We start from the raw sequence: 16,204 nt of genomic DNA on the forward strand, positions 1-16,204 counted from the left end.
AAATTGTGGATATATAAAGAAACATCTAGTTTATGGCTTTCAAATTAAGTACACTAAAAACTAAAAAAATGTAATAATAGCTAATAAATTAAAAGTTAGCTACTAAAATAAAATTTAAAGTGATACAATCTAGTATTCTCTTTATTTTGAGTCAATAGTCATTAGCTTTGGTTACACACTGTAAACACTCATATACATTTGACATCTATCCTATCAAAAGAAACAAAACATCCACAATTAAATTCCCCATATATAGAACTGATTTTCTCTTACCACAAAGAATTGTATATAAAAAAGAGCAATGGACAATGAAAAGTAGAAAACTGATTGAATATTTTCCTTCTGTGAAAACCACTGCCTGTCTTTAACCATTCTGTGTTTGAGAAATACTTGTTAGATTTGTAGTAAAGCTGTGCATATACATTCAGTGAAGGACCACAATCTCTACGAATGAGAAGCTGAGACTAGAACTGTGGCCATCAATGGCTGGGGTAGGGAGGGTGTGGACAGAAAGAGTTGGGAATAAGTGCAACGATGCACTTAAATAGGAGACATGAATTCTGGGCTATCATAAGCAAAGCTTAACCATAGTCAACAAGAATGTACACTGTATTTCAAAATTGCTAGAAGACAGGATGGGAAATGTTCTTACCACAAAGATTTAAAAGTTAAGGATATGTCAATTATCCTAATTGATAACTGTATAATATACATGTCACAAAAATCACAATATATCTAATAAATATATAGAATTATTATATGCCAATAAAAACACAAAAATAAAATATCTATTAATAATGTTGTGAAATGTTACATTTGCTGTTCATAGGTTCTCCATTTGCCTTTCTTTTTTAGAATAAAAACATTAAGAAAGTGATACTCAATATTGGACATTAAGATTAACACATTTATTTATTGGCTTTCTGTAGAAGGATTATAACCTGCAGATTAGAAATTAATACCAGAAAAATGGAAAATTATGTAGACACTAAAATAGTTTTGATTATGGTAGAGCAAAGATTTTTAGATGCAGAATATGTTGGTAATGGGTAACTGAATTCAAACAACACTCAAATTATGGGCAAACTGAATTCAAACAATACTCAAGGTATGTAACTTACTTTATAAAACCTTAGTATTTTTATTCGTTTATCAGTTAGTTGATAGTCTTACATTGTTTGCTTATTTCTTCTATTATGAACAGTGTTAAAATAAATATGAGAGAACAAATGACCCTTTATCACACTGACTTAATTTTCTTTGAACATAAACCCAGAGCTCGTTAGCTCTCATTGCTTTGATAAGTATTGAAAAGATCTGGAGAAAACCTTGTGCACAGCCATTATGAGCAACATCATGGAGACTCCTCAAAAACTGAATAAAACTACACTGTGGAACAGCAATCTCACTACTGAGAGAAAGAATTTTGAATGCTTTCACCATACACATTCAAGAAGGCAGGCAATGTTTAACCTGGTTTAAATATTACACAGCATTTGCATCCCATAAGAATGGCACCACATAAGTATGATTTTTCTGTAACTTTAAGATTAATTTAAATTTTGAAAAATCCCCAGAGTGAAGTATTCACACGTATATCTACCAAACAAATTAAATTAGGTTAAATTTTCAGTGCCCTTCAATTTTATTTTTCATTTAATTCTGCAGTTAAAAGGAAAAAAGTACTGTATTTTTTGATACATTCAAATTTTGTGAATTATTTACTGAGTGAGTCATTACGTTTGTCATCTATGGTACCATCGTACTTCATATTTTTTGAGATTATACTTAATAAATATTGAAATTCTATTTTGAAGAATCAAAAACTTCTGGATACAGTAAATTAAGAGGTTATCTCCAGCTTGCTAACACTGAGTTATTCAACTTCAAATGGATTCATATTCAGACTGGTTCCAGTTCTTTCTCCAGTTGGTGGAGTGATACTGAATCAGTCATGGTTTGATTGCTTTAATCAATTATATACGCAAATGTGATTGTGATATTAATTAATTACACTCAACAAATATTTTGTGAAGAAGAGCAATTGACACACATTAATTCCATTTGATGGACACTATGTTGTCACTTTATGAATCAAGAAATGAACCACTTTTTTTAATCATATGAATCTTTCTGATGCCCAGAGAAAGAGTAAGCATTTAAGATTTGTAGAGTTGATAAAAAGGCAAATTTCATGGAGGAGCTGCTGCCAGAATGGTGACTCCCAAGCCACACTCTGTGAGTCAGTGCCATTTGGGGACTGCAGAGGGAGAGAACAAGCCTCACCAGGAGGTGAGGCCTGCCTGGAAGCCATCTTATCATTTCACATGTTTTCTTGGGTTGGGTTTTATTCGGTTTTGTTTTGTTTAACTATGTTATATCCAATAGCATGAGCAGCTATTTAAAAGGTAGCAAGACATGTTATGGTAGCCATTTTGGATTTACTATTGGCTTGTTTTGAAGTCCTTTATTACATTCACTGTTTTGTTTTTATTGTTTCTATTCTGTTCTGTTTTGTTCGATTTTTACTATGTCCAAAGGTGTCTGCAGCTATTTTGAAGACAACAAAAGGCATTATGGTAACTGTTGTTGATTTTGTAAGATTTTGAAGTTCTGTGTCACTTATACTGGTTTATTTTGATTGGTTTTATTCTGTTTTATTTCCCTTGGTTTTATCCTCTTTAAAATAAAAAAAAAAAGGCAAATCATTTTTAAAGATCTGAGATTCTGCTAATGACCTACTGCTATTCTAATAAAATTTTAGCCATGAAAAATGTTAATAATGTTAGCTGAATCCCTGGGCCTGATTCCCTGGGGCAAATTAAGAGCAAAAGAAACAGTATTCAGCTGTAACTACATCTGTCGTTAAATCTTCTTTGTATTTCCTTTAGAAATCTCAAAATATCCTTTCTTTAAAATCTCTTCTTCATGTTCTAATCCAGGCCAAGATAATCTTCAACTTTAAATATTTAAGTAAACTATCAACAAAGTGAATCTTTCTTTTCAACCTGCCAGGGCATTTTTGTGTCATTGTCAAAACTTCAATGTATGAAAAGAGTTAGGTCACATCATTCTCTTTTCTTAAGACAAACTTGAGACCCACAAAATGCTGTGAGAGTAAGATGCCAACTGAGGTCATTTTTATTTGAACATTTCTTGTGCTCACTAAAGCTGGCAGAAAATCAGGAGCCCTGAGCGTACGAGCCACACTCTAGCATTAAACCTGGACCCGAAGCATGGCTCCCTTATGAATGACCTGGTAAATCTAGAAATATCACTGAGTCTCTGTTACTCAGTGTCTTCACAGGAATTAAATTATGTAATTTGGCCAAGTGTGGTGGTGCATACCTATAATCCCAGCATTTGGGAGGTAGAGGCAGCAGGATCAGTGTGAGTTCGAGGTCAGCCTAGGCTACATAAAGAGTTCAAAATCACCCTGAACTAGAGAGAAAGACTCTGTATCAACAAACAAACAAACACAAAACAACCCAAAAACCAAATTAAATGATGTACCTTACAGAGCTTTAGTAAGTTTCATAAATTAATCCACAGAGAACATTTAGAACTAAGTCAATCATAAAGCAAGTCTTACTTAACTAAATATTCTATAAAATAATATTATCTTTTTCTTCCAGACTAAATAGTGTTTTTCTGACCTTAATTTCTATACAATAGTGTAAAGCTAATTGTTCATGTGACCCAGAAATAAATCAATTTTTAGCCTTATAATTTAAATTTATCCCTAGTTAGTATTTCAATGTATCTTGAGATATTTCTGAATTTTGACAAATTATTTATGAAATAATAATTATGACTTTGAAAGAACCTCACAGAAGGATGATTTCTCAGACTATTTTCTAAATCCAATTGTCATCTGAATTTGCATATCAGTATTCCTCTCCACTTACTGGGGTAATCCTTTACTATTTTAATTATCTCTTGCTATCTAACAAACTGCAAAACTAGTGACAATAATTTGCTATTTCTCATGTTCATATGGACTGACAATCTTCTCTGCTCATCTTTTCTGAATTCAGTCATTAAATCGACACCCCTGACAGCTCAGATGCCATAGCAGGTACAAATGACCTCACTTCTAGCTTGGCCTACAAGTGGAGTTTCTGCAGTTCTTGAATCTTGGCAGGTTTTCTGTCTTCTCTCATTTATTTCTTTCACCTTTCAGGTGTTCCTTTCTTTGTGGTCCTTAACCTCGTAAAAGCAGGTTCAGTCACTTCTGTAACATCTTATTGCTTGAAACAACTCTCAAGAGAGTCTAAATGCAAAAGAAGCTGAAATGGGCTGTAGCTTTTGATGAGAATGGTGAACTCATCTCACAAACAAAGCTAGAATGCAATGTGATAATGATTGTTTAAAAAATAACCTGACTTTGGGATCCAGAAATTTGAATTCTTTTCTCCTGCAAAACGTACTCTTTCCCTTTACTTCACTGTCTCCATTCCATTTTGTTCTAATTGTTCCATGAACTTCAACATTTAGAAAGTTATTTTCAGAATTAAGTATGAATCTGAATGAGAATCCGTATGTCCTTTTTCTCAGTCTCTTCTTGACCTACAGATCTGTGGAGTTAAAAGCAATTCATGTGCCTCTCATAAACCCAACCCACAATGAGAAAGAAAAAAAAGATTACACTCACTATTGCATTGCACACCAAAAAGGGAGAATACGAGGCCCACAATGGTTGCTGGTTCATGCCCATTCTGAGAGTCAGGCAAAAAAGTTTCCAGGTTTCTGCATTGCAAAATCTACCTTTTCCTTTTTCCAACCAAAGCAGCTTTGTTTAGCCACCAGGATCTATCGCTTTCCAGCCCTTGTGCCTAGAGAATTCTAAAAATTAGAATGCATGGACGCTATCTTTCCACTCTTATGTTCAATGCTACCTTTACTTGAAGGTCAAAATTGATACAACTGTGTAGAACCTATCTTATCTTTTCTTACAGGTACTTCCTTTCTGAAACTTAACCATTCTTTATTTATCTTCTATCTTGATATATTTGCTGAACTATTCCATGCTTCTCTCCCTACAATTAAAAACTTCTAAAGGTGCAGAATTTGTTCCTTTGTTATTCACCCTATGGTGACCCACGCCTTACAGAGGTTAGTCCTTTGTAGAGATCCAGTCTGTTAAATGAATTAGTGAAAGAGCGCTCACAGCATCTGTAAAACAAATGCTTTCTAGTTGTCCACATTAGAAACTTAGTGATGCCTAAATAGACAAATAATTTGTCAAAGTTTCTGCAATATTTAGTCAAGAACAGAAACCTGTTTCATCTCTTCAATTGAGTTTTTCCTCCTAATTTCCCCTTCTTTATAAATGGAAAAGGAACACTTGCCCTTCAGAAGGTTGACGCTGTTTCAGATTCTTTTTTTGCATCAGTTCACCGTTGCATGTAACTTCAGGTCATATTATATCAGAAAACTCAAAAGGAATGCCAGTGGCTTTCACCTGGTCTTCTTTTCTGCAGACAGTGTGTATTATTCAATTCGTGAGCAAATGGGAACTGGCAGATGGACCTCCCACCCCATGATGGGAAAGAGACAGTGAAGGCATGTTCTCTGCCTCACTTCCAGGGGATTGTATGCTCATCTTATAAGAAAACCTCCAGGTATATTTGAAGTCCTTTTTACAGATGAGGATCCTGTGACTGCATCCAACTCAGGTTTATATTTTCATAGTATAAAAATATATCAGTTGCAGTAGAAAATATCAAACTTTTGCTCTTTGTAATATGTTTGGAGTTTTTCTCTTTCTTCTCTTCTTTTGTCCTTTTCGTTTTTTTTTTTCTTCCAGAATAGTAGAATGCAAAACATACACCCCAGAAATAAAGCCTAGTGTAATGATTTGTTACATAATAAAAACATTTAGTACTTTCTGTATCAATAGCCAAGCTTCTAGATCACCTAAGCACTAAGCATATAATTTAGCAAAAATAGTATAATTTTTGTACTCAGTACAAACACTAGAAGCATGACTGCCATTAACGCAAACTATACAATGACAGATATTTCTAGCAGCAATTCACAGAATCTTCAAATCATATTGTTTTTGTTTTACTTTTTATTTATTTATTTTTAGACAAAATCTCACTATGTAGTTCAGGTTGACTTCAAACTAATCATTCTCCTGCATTAGCCTCCAGAGTCCTAGAGCTATGAATGTGGACCGCCACCTCTGGCTCTCCTCATAGTGTTTGTTTTAAATGAAGAAGAATAATCTGACGCATCCTAGAAAATCTACAAGCTGGTTTAAAAAGAGCTAAAGGCATTATGCAACCAGCTACCCAAAGATGTCATTAAGACAAATTGGCAAATTATGTTAAGCTGAATTAAAGTGTTACAATTTAGCTGAATAATTTCTATGCACTGTAAGTGATCATACATTTAATGATGATATACATTCTTAGCTGTATCTCTATTTGTGTGACACTGGGAAATTTGCATAAACTTTTTCATTACTTGCCTAGTCTGTAAATGCTATCAGTGCCTACTTTTAAGACTTTATTATGAGTAATTAGTAAGGCAGCCCATGAATGGTGTTTATCTAGTAACTATCAAATGGCACACAGGATATAAATGTGAACTACTACTAAAATTGCTACAATTTCAGTGTTTAAAAAACCTTAATTGAGATCTACTTTAAGCATAATTTTCACCCATTTAAAGTGAGTCAATGATTTTTTAAGACTTACTTAATTGGTACAATAACCACCATTATCCATTCAATTTTTACTTTTTCTGAAAGATTTTAATCCACATAAAGATGTGTAAAATGGAAAATAAGATGAAAAACAATGTGAAAGTATATATATATATATATATATATATATATATACATGTAGATACAAAATATTACTCAGTGCATAGAAAGATTAGTTTACTCTTCCTTTTCCGTATCTGCATTGAATTTGTAAAATAATCACTATTTTAAAACAATGTGGGAACCAGTCCTCTTCTGTTGCAAAAATTATAGATTCTATATAGCATTCACTGGGATATATTCAAAATTTTGTATGCATATGTGTGAATTCATGCATGTGGTAATAGCAATCAATATTTCTTCCCAAAAAATCAATATTTTTCATCCAGGAGATGCTATGTTTTGTAGTGTTTTCATTGTAAAAGAGCCGAAAAATATTCATTACGTTCCCAATCCTCCTTGTGCATTTCTCTATTGTTGGTCAAAAATAAAAATGATGTGGAGAAGTGAGTATAAAATAAATATAGCAAATTTATATGTTAAATTTAGCCTCCTCATATACATGTTGATTATTACCTGCAATTATAAACTAATATTATTCTTTTTAGCCTATAAATTTCCTACAAAATAATTGTTTAGAAATGACCAAATGCAATTGAACAAGTTTATATTCAAGATTTACAGTTTGCAAAAATCTTTCCTTTACTGCTTTCCAAGATTAATAATTCTTATTATTTTATGAGATGTAATTGCAGTTTTTAGACTATTGTTGTTTCGTTCATATGAAAACTATGAAGAAAAGCAATGTTGTATTTCCAGTAACATTCGTACAGATTCTAAAAAAAAAAAAAAAAAAAAAAAAAAGAAATATTTTGGTACAAGAACTGGATATTTCATACACATGACCCCTCTTCCACCAGACTCAATTATAATGTAACTGTGCTACTGGTTCAAAGCTTTCTTCAATGTTCTTTCTTTACTTTTTTAAAAATTTTTCTCTATTTCTGTAACTAGGAGTCACTCATCATACTTCAGATTCATAAGCTCTAACAAGCACTGTCATTACAACTTCCACTATGTTAAGTGAATACTGATTACACAGTATGGTTCAAATTCTGCCCTTGAATACGAGTAAAGGATTTACAGTTAAATTAAGTCTGAATGTCTAATAGATACTCAGGTTTCCCAAAATTTTTAATCCTGAAGGTTGTATACACACAAAATGATATGATTTTCTTTTTCTTTTTTGTTATAATTTTCAAGGTGAAAAAGCATACACTTAAGTATGATTTGAAATAGGTGTTAGGTGTCACAAAATTTCTGTGAGGATCTATTTTACACTGAACCATTCAAGACTAAAATTCAAAACTAAGAGAGATTTCTTATCACAGAGCAAATTATCTAAGTATTCAAATTTTTGTTTCATAGTATATTCGCCTTTTGATGATAGGTTGAGATTCCTTTAGAATGGAAGATAAACTTCAGAAACAGAAAAAAAAAGTTTCTCTCTTCACTGGGAATCTAGGAAAAACACATTCGAGTAGTTATGAGAAGCAAAAACACCTTTAAACTTCAAAATGAAATTTAAGTATCTACATTAATATGTTTCTTAGTAGGATATTAATATGAAAATTGCTTATTTTTTAACTTTGATGTGCAAAAGTTTCAAATAGAATGAGAGACTCTGTCCCTTCCTCATTAAAAAAATTTAAAAAGAGAATAAGACCCAAGAGAAGTGAAGACATTTGTCTCTGCCAAAAAACAAAAACAAAAACAAAAACAAAATGATTGTATATTGTTCTTCACTGCAAGCATTGTTTATAATGGTTAAAGCCTAGAATCAATTCAGATATCTTTTAGCAGTGAGTGGATACACAAATGTGGTACGTCCCTGCAATGGAATATTATTAGATCATAAAAAGGAATGAAGTAATGGGACAGGCAACCTTGAATGCATTACTCTTAGTGAAAGAAGCTTGGCACAAAAAAACTACATACTGATCGTAATAGTTCAGAATAGGAAATATATCTTCACAAAAAATGAATTATCTGTTTAGAATTTTTATGAGATGGGTAGGGATAACACTGTAAGGTGTAGAATTTCTAAGATAAATGTAAAACTTTTGTGATGCTAATTCCTATCTGCAAACATTCTGAAAATCATAATGCTATACCCTTTAAGCAAATAAATTATGCTTCTTGTGAAATGTATCTCACTAAATTGCTACAACATTTAAAAGAGAATGACAATGTCATGAAACAACCTAACCCAAGTCTAATTTTTAAGACTGTCTCAGAAGATTGGATGAATATAGCATTAGACAATGTGTGTTTGTGTATGCTTTGGTTAGTGATCATTTTCCAGGTGTATAGTACTCTCAATTATTATTTTAATACAGACTTCACATTTCATAGTGATCTATTTTTAGGTTAAAATCCATTGAAAAATTATTTATGATGTTGAAATGCATATAAATAAACTACAATTCTTTTCCTGCATATTATTTGTCAACATATTCTCCAATCCCTGTAATAAATGACAAGAATCTGATGTGCTGATCAGTTGCACAGCACCATGCTATTTAAAGCTTGAGGCCCAGCAGGAATATTTTTTAAATTTGGTATAATTTTAAACATTACAAAAATAGCTCTCTCACAGCTCCCCTGCTGTGTCTTAGATTGTTGCCAAGGCTTTTTGTAATATGTTATCGCTAGAGTAACATCCTTCTATAAATATTGCATCCTTGATTCTAATGTCACCCAAAATAGCAATATGGCATGAAAGATCCAGAGAGAAGAAATGTAAAGAAAGAAACTAATTCGATTTTATTTTTCTGCATTTTATAATCATTTTGACTTATAGATCAGCATTTCTTCATATTTTCTAAATCTAGAAAATATTTTTGTGTCCCAGATTATTTTTTAAGACCAGAATTTTCCTTAGAAAATCAAGTTCAGCTGAATAGCTGACCTGTCACCTGGTAAAAACATAAATAAATACAGTAAGTCATTGAATTTTATTTAGAACATCACTCCTTACCAAGTCTCAAATGCTTACAGTTTTCTCATTTACATGGCATATTCTGTCAATTTATTTGTTGTATACATTTTACAGAGAGAAACCAACAATGCTTTGAATGTAGTCTGAATCTTACCACTTTAAAAGATGGAGTTGATATAGTTGTTTTTTTAACACTAAAATTTGAACGTTAGTATTATGGGGGAAAACAATCCACATGTAACTAGCTATGCATTATATTCAATTCATTATACTACATTTTAAAGAAGCTACTTGAGAGTTTAACTTAAACAGCTTTTGAAATAGGCTTTAGAAATTGGTTTTTAACATGCTATTAAAATATCATTCTTGAAAAAAGTCATTATTTTGAGCCTAAAGTAGGAAAAGACCCAAAAGGCTCAAGTTCAACTTGAAATAGTAAACCACAAATGCTCACTAATTCTTTCATTTAATAAAACCAATTTGGTGTCCATTGCTAACATTCTGCCTTTGGGGAACGGCCCTAAGGACATTTAGCTATGATAGCTGCCAACTTCAGATGATAAGAAGACAGCAATTCATGGTGACTACCAATTCATGGTAATCCCTGGATAATAACCTGTGTCAGCTTGATGAAGGCTGATACATCGGCAAGAATACTTTGTTCAAAGTCCAATGAAGCTTTTTGTAGGCTCATCCCATCTTATGTGTGAAGTTAACCACAAAACATGCAGACAAAAAATTACTTTTAGATGATATCATAGCTCATTCATAACATTATATTGAATCTGAAGAGCAGCTGTATGCTTGCTTGAAACCTATCACCACCAACCCCTTACAATTTATATAAGAAAACTACAGAGGAATATCTACAGGTTAACTGCAGGAAACTGAGGCACAGAGGGCAGGGGAAACTCAAAGAGAATGGAGGAGTGCTGAAAAGAGGTTTGAGAATTTTTTTCTTTTAAAGAATAGGTTTGAGATTTTTAAAAGTTTCATATACTTATTTATAAGACTTAACTAGAAATGAAAATTGCAGCTATGTTATACACTGGGGGAAAACAGAAAATTGATAATAATTTATCAGTAATTAGTAAGGAAGAATATTTCTTGGTTATACATTTAACTCATCTCTGAAAGATCTTATCTAACAAACAAAGGAAACAAATCCAGTTTCCCATAATGCTCTCCTAATTTCTACCTTTCATGGCATCCCTCATACATCTTTAAGGATCTTAAACCCACTCATAAAAGTCATTTTATTTTCTTTGTTTCAGATATTTATTACTTTATTACTTCTTTTAGATATTTATTATTCTTATAATTCATTTTTAAGGTTAGCTAACTGATTTTCTTATCTCTGCTCATAAATTCCTATTAGAGATATTTCTTATACATTTCTACACTCTACACTGGAGAGACACTTTGACCACCATCTTTCTTCTTTGGGGGATTAACTATGATTTCTAAAACTCCCATAATCTTTATATGTTAGTATCAATATACCCAGATTTAACCTAATTCCTATAACCACTTTCAAATTGATCTTCTGGATAACTGAAGTCATGTCCAAAAATATTATAAAACTAATGGTGTCAAAATTGGGTTTAAATTATCTTATATTCTTTAAGAAGTATGACACTTCAGAAAGATAGTTTCTACATAAGGAAACAATATCACTCAGGGTTCTTGTTCACAGATACAAAATTGCTTAAAATTGCAAAATACGAATGGTAGAAATTTAGGATGCATTTTGAACGTAACTGTTATTTTTCATATATTAACTGATGTCCTGGTTCGGGTGCCACAAATCCAGAGACAAACCATACTTGCTGCGATTGAGAATATGTAACCTCAGGGAAACAGATCGACAAAAATTGCAATGAAGGAAAGCAAGTACAAAATGAAGCATTGGAGAGACGGCCAGAGCTTCCAAAGGAAACACGGTTTGCTGTGTCTTAACCCTGATGTTTGGAGAAGAAATATAGAAAAGCTAATTTTCATAATGTTCTGTCTAAAATGAAAATGGAAGCGTGATTTTAAGAGTCTTGCTTCACTGGTCTAGGTTATCACAGGGCATTGACTCTGCATGTTACTCCTTTTTGTTACTTGAATTCTTGAGACATTCACCACTGCCATCAGCAGTGGAATCTTCTTCGATGTGAGTCACACTTATCTAAGACATCCATTAGCAGTAGGAACCTTCCTGGACCTGTAGTTTCCTTCTAGTAGAGAAACACTACTCTAGAGGCAAGGCACCACAAGGCGATGCCTTGAAAGGCCCAGCACAAATACTGCAACAGGCCCGCAAGCCTGAGAAGGCAACAGACTGTAGGACCCGAGGAAAACAGGATGCATCTCAGTGATCTTCTCTAGCAAAGATCAGCACTTCTGCTCCAGGGACTGCAGCATGGTGGCTGGAACCCAAAGGAACTTCCTAGAAGACATTAAGTTGAATTGAATAGAAAACTTAGACCAAAATAATCTGAATGGATTCATAAAATGTGTTTGAGAAAGACTCCAGAAGTAAAACATAAAAATAAAAGTATTTATAGAAGTTATGTAAAGACAAAGATCAAAAAGCAATATTTTAATTTTAGAACTTTAGGAGGACAAAAAGAAGGAGGAAGAGAAGGAGGAAGAGAAAGAGGAGGCAGAAAAAAGAAAAGAATAAGAACAACAAATCCATCTGAATCTAAATCATGAAGAATCAAGAAAAAATTACAATTAAAGCACAAACAAAATACAGAAAAATCAGTGAAGTCAAAACATATTTGTTTGACATCAGCAACAAAATTACTGAATCTTATTTTTCATTTACGTGGAAAGACTATTATGAAAAAGGAGGCATTACTACTAACTCTATAGAAATAAATATAATAATACTAAATATTATGTTTATGTAACTATTATATTAACAATTTACATCAACAAATTGGATAACTTAGGTGAAATCAATAAGTTCTTAAAACCATAAAACCTGCCAAGACTACATTATGAGGAACTAGGACACATGAACAGAGCTATAACTAATACGGAGATTGAATTATTAAACAAATTATCCCAACAATGAAAAGTGTTAGGCCTGTTGGCTCTGTTGGTGAGTTCTAGTAAGCATGTAAACAAAAACAACAACCACAACAACAAAAACTGGAAACCAATCTCCTTTGAATAATGAAGCAAAAAAATCTTCAAGAAAATACTAGAAAGTGAAATTCAGCACCAAATTAAAAATTCTAAACTATGTTGAAATGTTATTTCTCCTAACAAGAACCTTCATGGGAAATGATGATCTAAGTTACTAAAATAATACAAAACACACTAACAGATTGAAGATGAAAATCATTTATTAACAAAAAGAAAGCACTTCACATGCTTTCATGAAAAACACATAGAATAAACCTGGACTGGAAGGTAGTGATCTCAACATAATAACAGACATATATGAATACTTCATAGTGAATATTATATATAATGTTGGAAGATTAAATGCTTTTCCTCTAAGAACAGGAACAAGGCATGTGTGCCTCTTTTCAACATAGTTCTGAAAATTCTAGATATAGCAATATGTGTGAAAAAGAAATAAAAGAAATTCAAATTGGAAAGGAAGTAGTAAAATTATATCTGACTTTGGAGGTTACATTTTTTTGTAGAAAACTCTCAAGATTCTAAAATAAAGATAACTATAAGTGAATTCAGTAAGTTATAACAATAAAAAATAAACACATAAAATTCAGATGCATTTCTATAGGAATCAGCAATCAGAAAAAGAAATTTTGAAAACAAATCCATTCACCACATGTTTCTTATCACTTTCTGGTGACTTGTAAATAATGCTAATATTAATTGTTTTTCCATCATTGTTAGACTATGTTCAGATTTAGGATCAAGGAGTACTGTTTGGATTACAGCTAGCCTCTTGGATTTATGACCAGTTTATTTTTTGTACAGTCCTGTATATTCTGACAAAAGAACCTCAAAGCATTTTTTGATATAATGTGTCTTGTTTATACTGTACTATAATTTTTGTCACATTTACCATATAGTATAGTACTGAAAGTTTACATTCCACTATACATCACAATCCTGCATGCAAGAGTTACGCAAATAAAAGCAAAATCATCAAGTTGGAGTTTCTTTAGACCATTTCTTTGTTCTACCTTTTATAATGTACATACTGTATGCAGTTCCTCACTTAGTGATAAATGATTTAACAACCTAGGTTCAGAAACAGAATTGGTTGTTAAATGAGGCATGCCCGTAACATGTCTTATTTTAGGCATATTCACTAAGCATGTTGTGCAAATAGCCACAGCATTCATGAAAAGACAAATGTCTTCAAAACATGTGTTATTTCTGTAATGTACAATAATGGGGAAAAATAAGCTACCCGATAACTTTTAGATATTGAGGCAAAGCAACCTCAAATATATGGTTTGCCTGTTAGATGCAGAAAGGAACGATTTGGAGCATGGTGTTATGAGCCTGCTGAGTCCTTATGTTACAGGTAGAAGAGCTGTACCAAAGGACCAGAAAGATGTATTGGGGTTCTCTTTCAATTGGGCTCATGTCTAAGGGCTATTTCCCTCCAGCAGTGTCTCAGGTGATAATAAAACTGATTTGTTAGAGGAGAGAGTAAATTCTCAGTTATAAATTAATTCTTCAGCAATGATGTCACCTTTGAAACTTCTTGACATACAGAAATGTTTCATATCATATGGGTGCACATTATTTTCCCAGGGTTATACATACACTTCTGAATCACAGGAGACAATTGAAGAACAATTATCATTGTGATTGTTTTGTGTGTTTAATATTTGTCTAACACACTTGGCTAGTAATCTCGTTTACTGCATACTTCACATAGCTTTCTGCCTTCCAAGGTATTTACTGCAGATATAGACCAAGCAGTGGTTCCATTAATGCCAATGTCCCTGTCAATGATATTAGGCATTTCCAATGATTGTGACACAGTCAAGCAGGTTCATGGTTCTGTGATGGCTTATTAGTAATATTTTAATCTCATTGGTCCCTTGCAATGGACTGCAGAAGCTCCTTGACTAATGAGCATGCTCATTCAAAACACAACTTCCAGCAGTATCAGCCATGATCAGTATAAACCTTGAAGAACTCATGGAAGCTGCTAAGATGCCAGGAAAGGGCATGTATGGAAATATAGAAATACATATTTTATTGATTTATTAAATACTATATTTGGATTGCATCTGTTTTTGCAATTACAATTATTAATGTATACATTCTATAACATAAGATACACTGAAATTTTCTGAGTAATTGCCATTCCTGCCCTTTCCAAGATATAAGAGATCAATATTGCTTGAACCCAGCTGGTGTGATAAGTTGATGGTGGTTACTGTATTTAATTTTAAAGATTATTGGACAGAATGTGTTCTTAGGAAAAACAAATCATTTTCATCAAACTGTCATTGAAAGTATGACATCTAATGCAGGCATTCCTTGTTTAATGAGTTATCTGTTTAAGAATTGTTTGCACTTAATGACCAAAATGTACTTTTCAGACTTGCAGACCTCCCTTTCTTTTTCTTCAGTTCTTTAGATCTTATTCTTCAATTCTTTAGATAGAGCTTCCATGTCTTTTTTGGTACAAAATACCTTGTTTATGCAGTAGGGTGTTTTTGCTGACTTTACTGTACAGTACGGTGCTGTAATTTTGTGTTATGTTGTACATTACAGTAGTGCATGTAACAGTTATACAAATGAAAGCAAAGCCATCAAGTTGGTGTCCTTTGACCATTTCTTTGCTTTGAATCTTGTAATGTAGTAGTGTATAGAGTTCCTCACTTAGCGATCATTTAATGACCTTGTCACAGGAGCAAAACTCAGTTGCTAAACAGGAATGTCTGCACTTGACTCACACAATGTAAATGAAAATGGTTTATTTTGGTTCCTGGTCATGGTCCATGGCCAGCTGATTACAATAAGAATGAAAATGTCACAGTGAAATGATTTGCCCTGGAGGAAAGTTGTTCTTGTCAAGGTGATCAGGAAACAGAAAGAAAACAGGAGATAGGAGGGAGCAATATCCTTCAGGGTCACACGCCCAGTGACTGCCTTTTTTGACCAGGCCCCCAATTCTAACATCAATCAAACTCTTGATTTAATCACTTTCTAAAATCCCTGCCTTGGCCTGTGTGAGGGAAGATCATGTCTGTGCAAACCATAAAACTATAGCATCAAAGTAATAAATATGTTAGAATTAACTGATAAATAAAATACTTGTAAAATAAAGTACAAAATATGACTGAAAGGAATCAAAGAAGACATAAGTAAATGGAAATGTGTCCAGTGTTTCTAGTTTGGAAAATGTCGATACTATCTGCACCCCAATCTGCAAATTTAAGGTAATCTCTGTCACAATCCTAATGACATTCTCTTCTCTGCAGAAATAAAAAATTTATCCTAATATTCACGTGGAATTTTAGTGATCTATAAATAACTTGAACATTCTT

This window comes from Cavia porcellus, unplaced genomic scaffold (genome assembly GCF_034190915.1).
Source record: "Cavia porcellus strain 051 isolate PalLab524CR breed Dunkin Hartley unplaced genomic scaffold, mCavPor4.1 scaffold_2, whole genome shotgun sequence".
Classification (NCBI taxonomy): domain Eukaryota; kingdom Metazoa; phylum Chordata; class Mammalia; order Rodentia; family Caviidae; genus Cavia; species Cavia porcellus.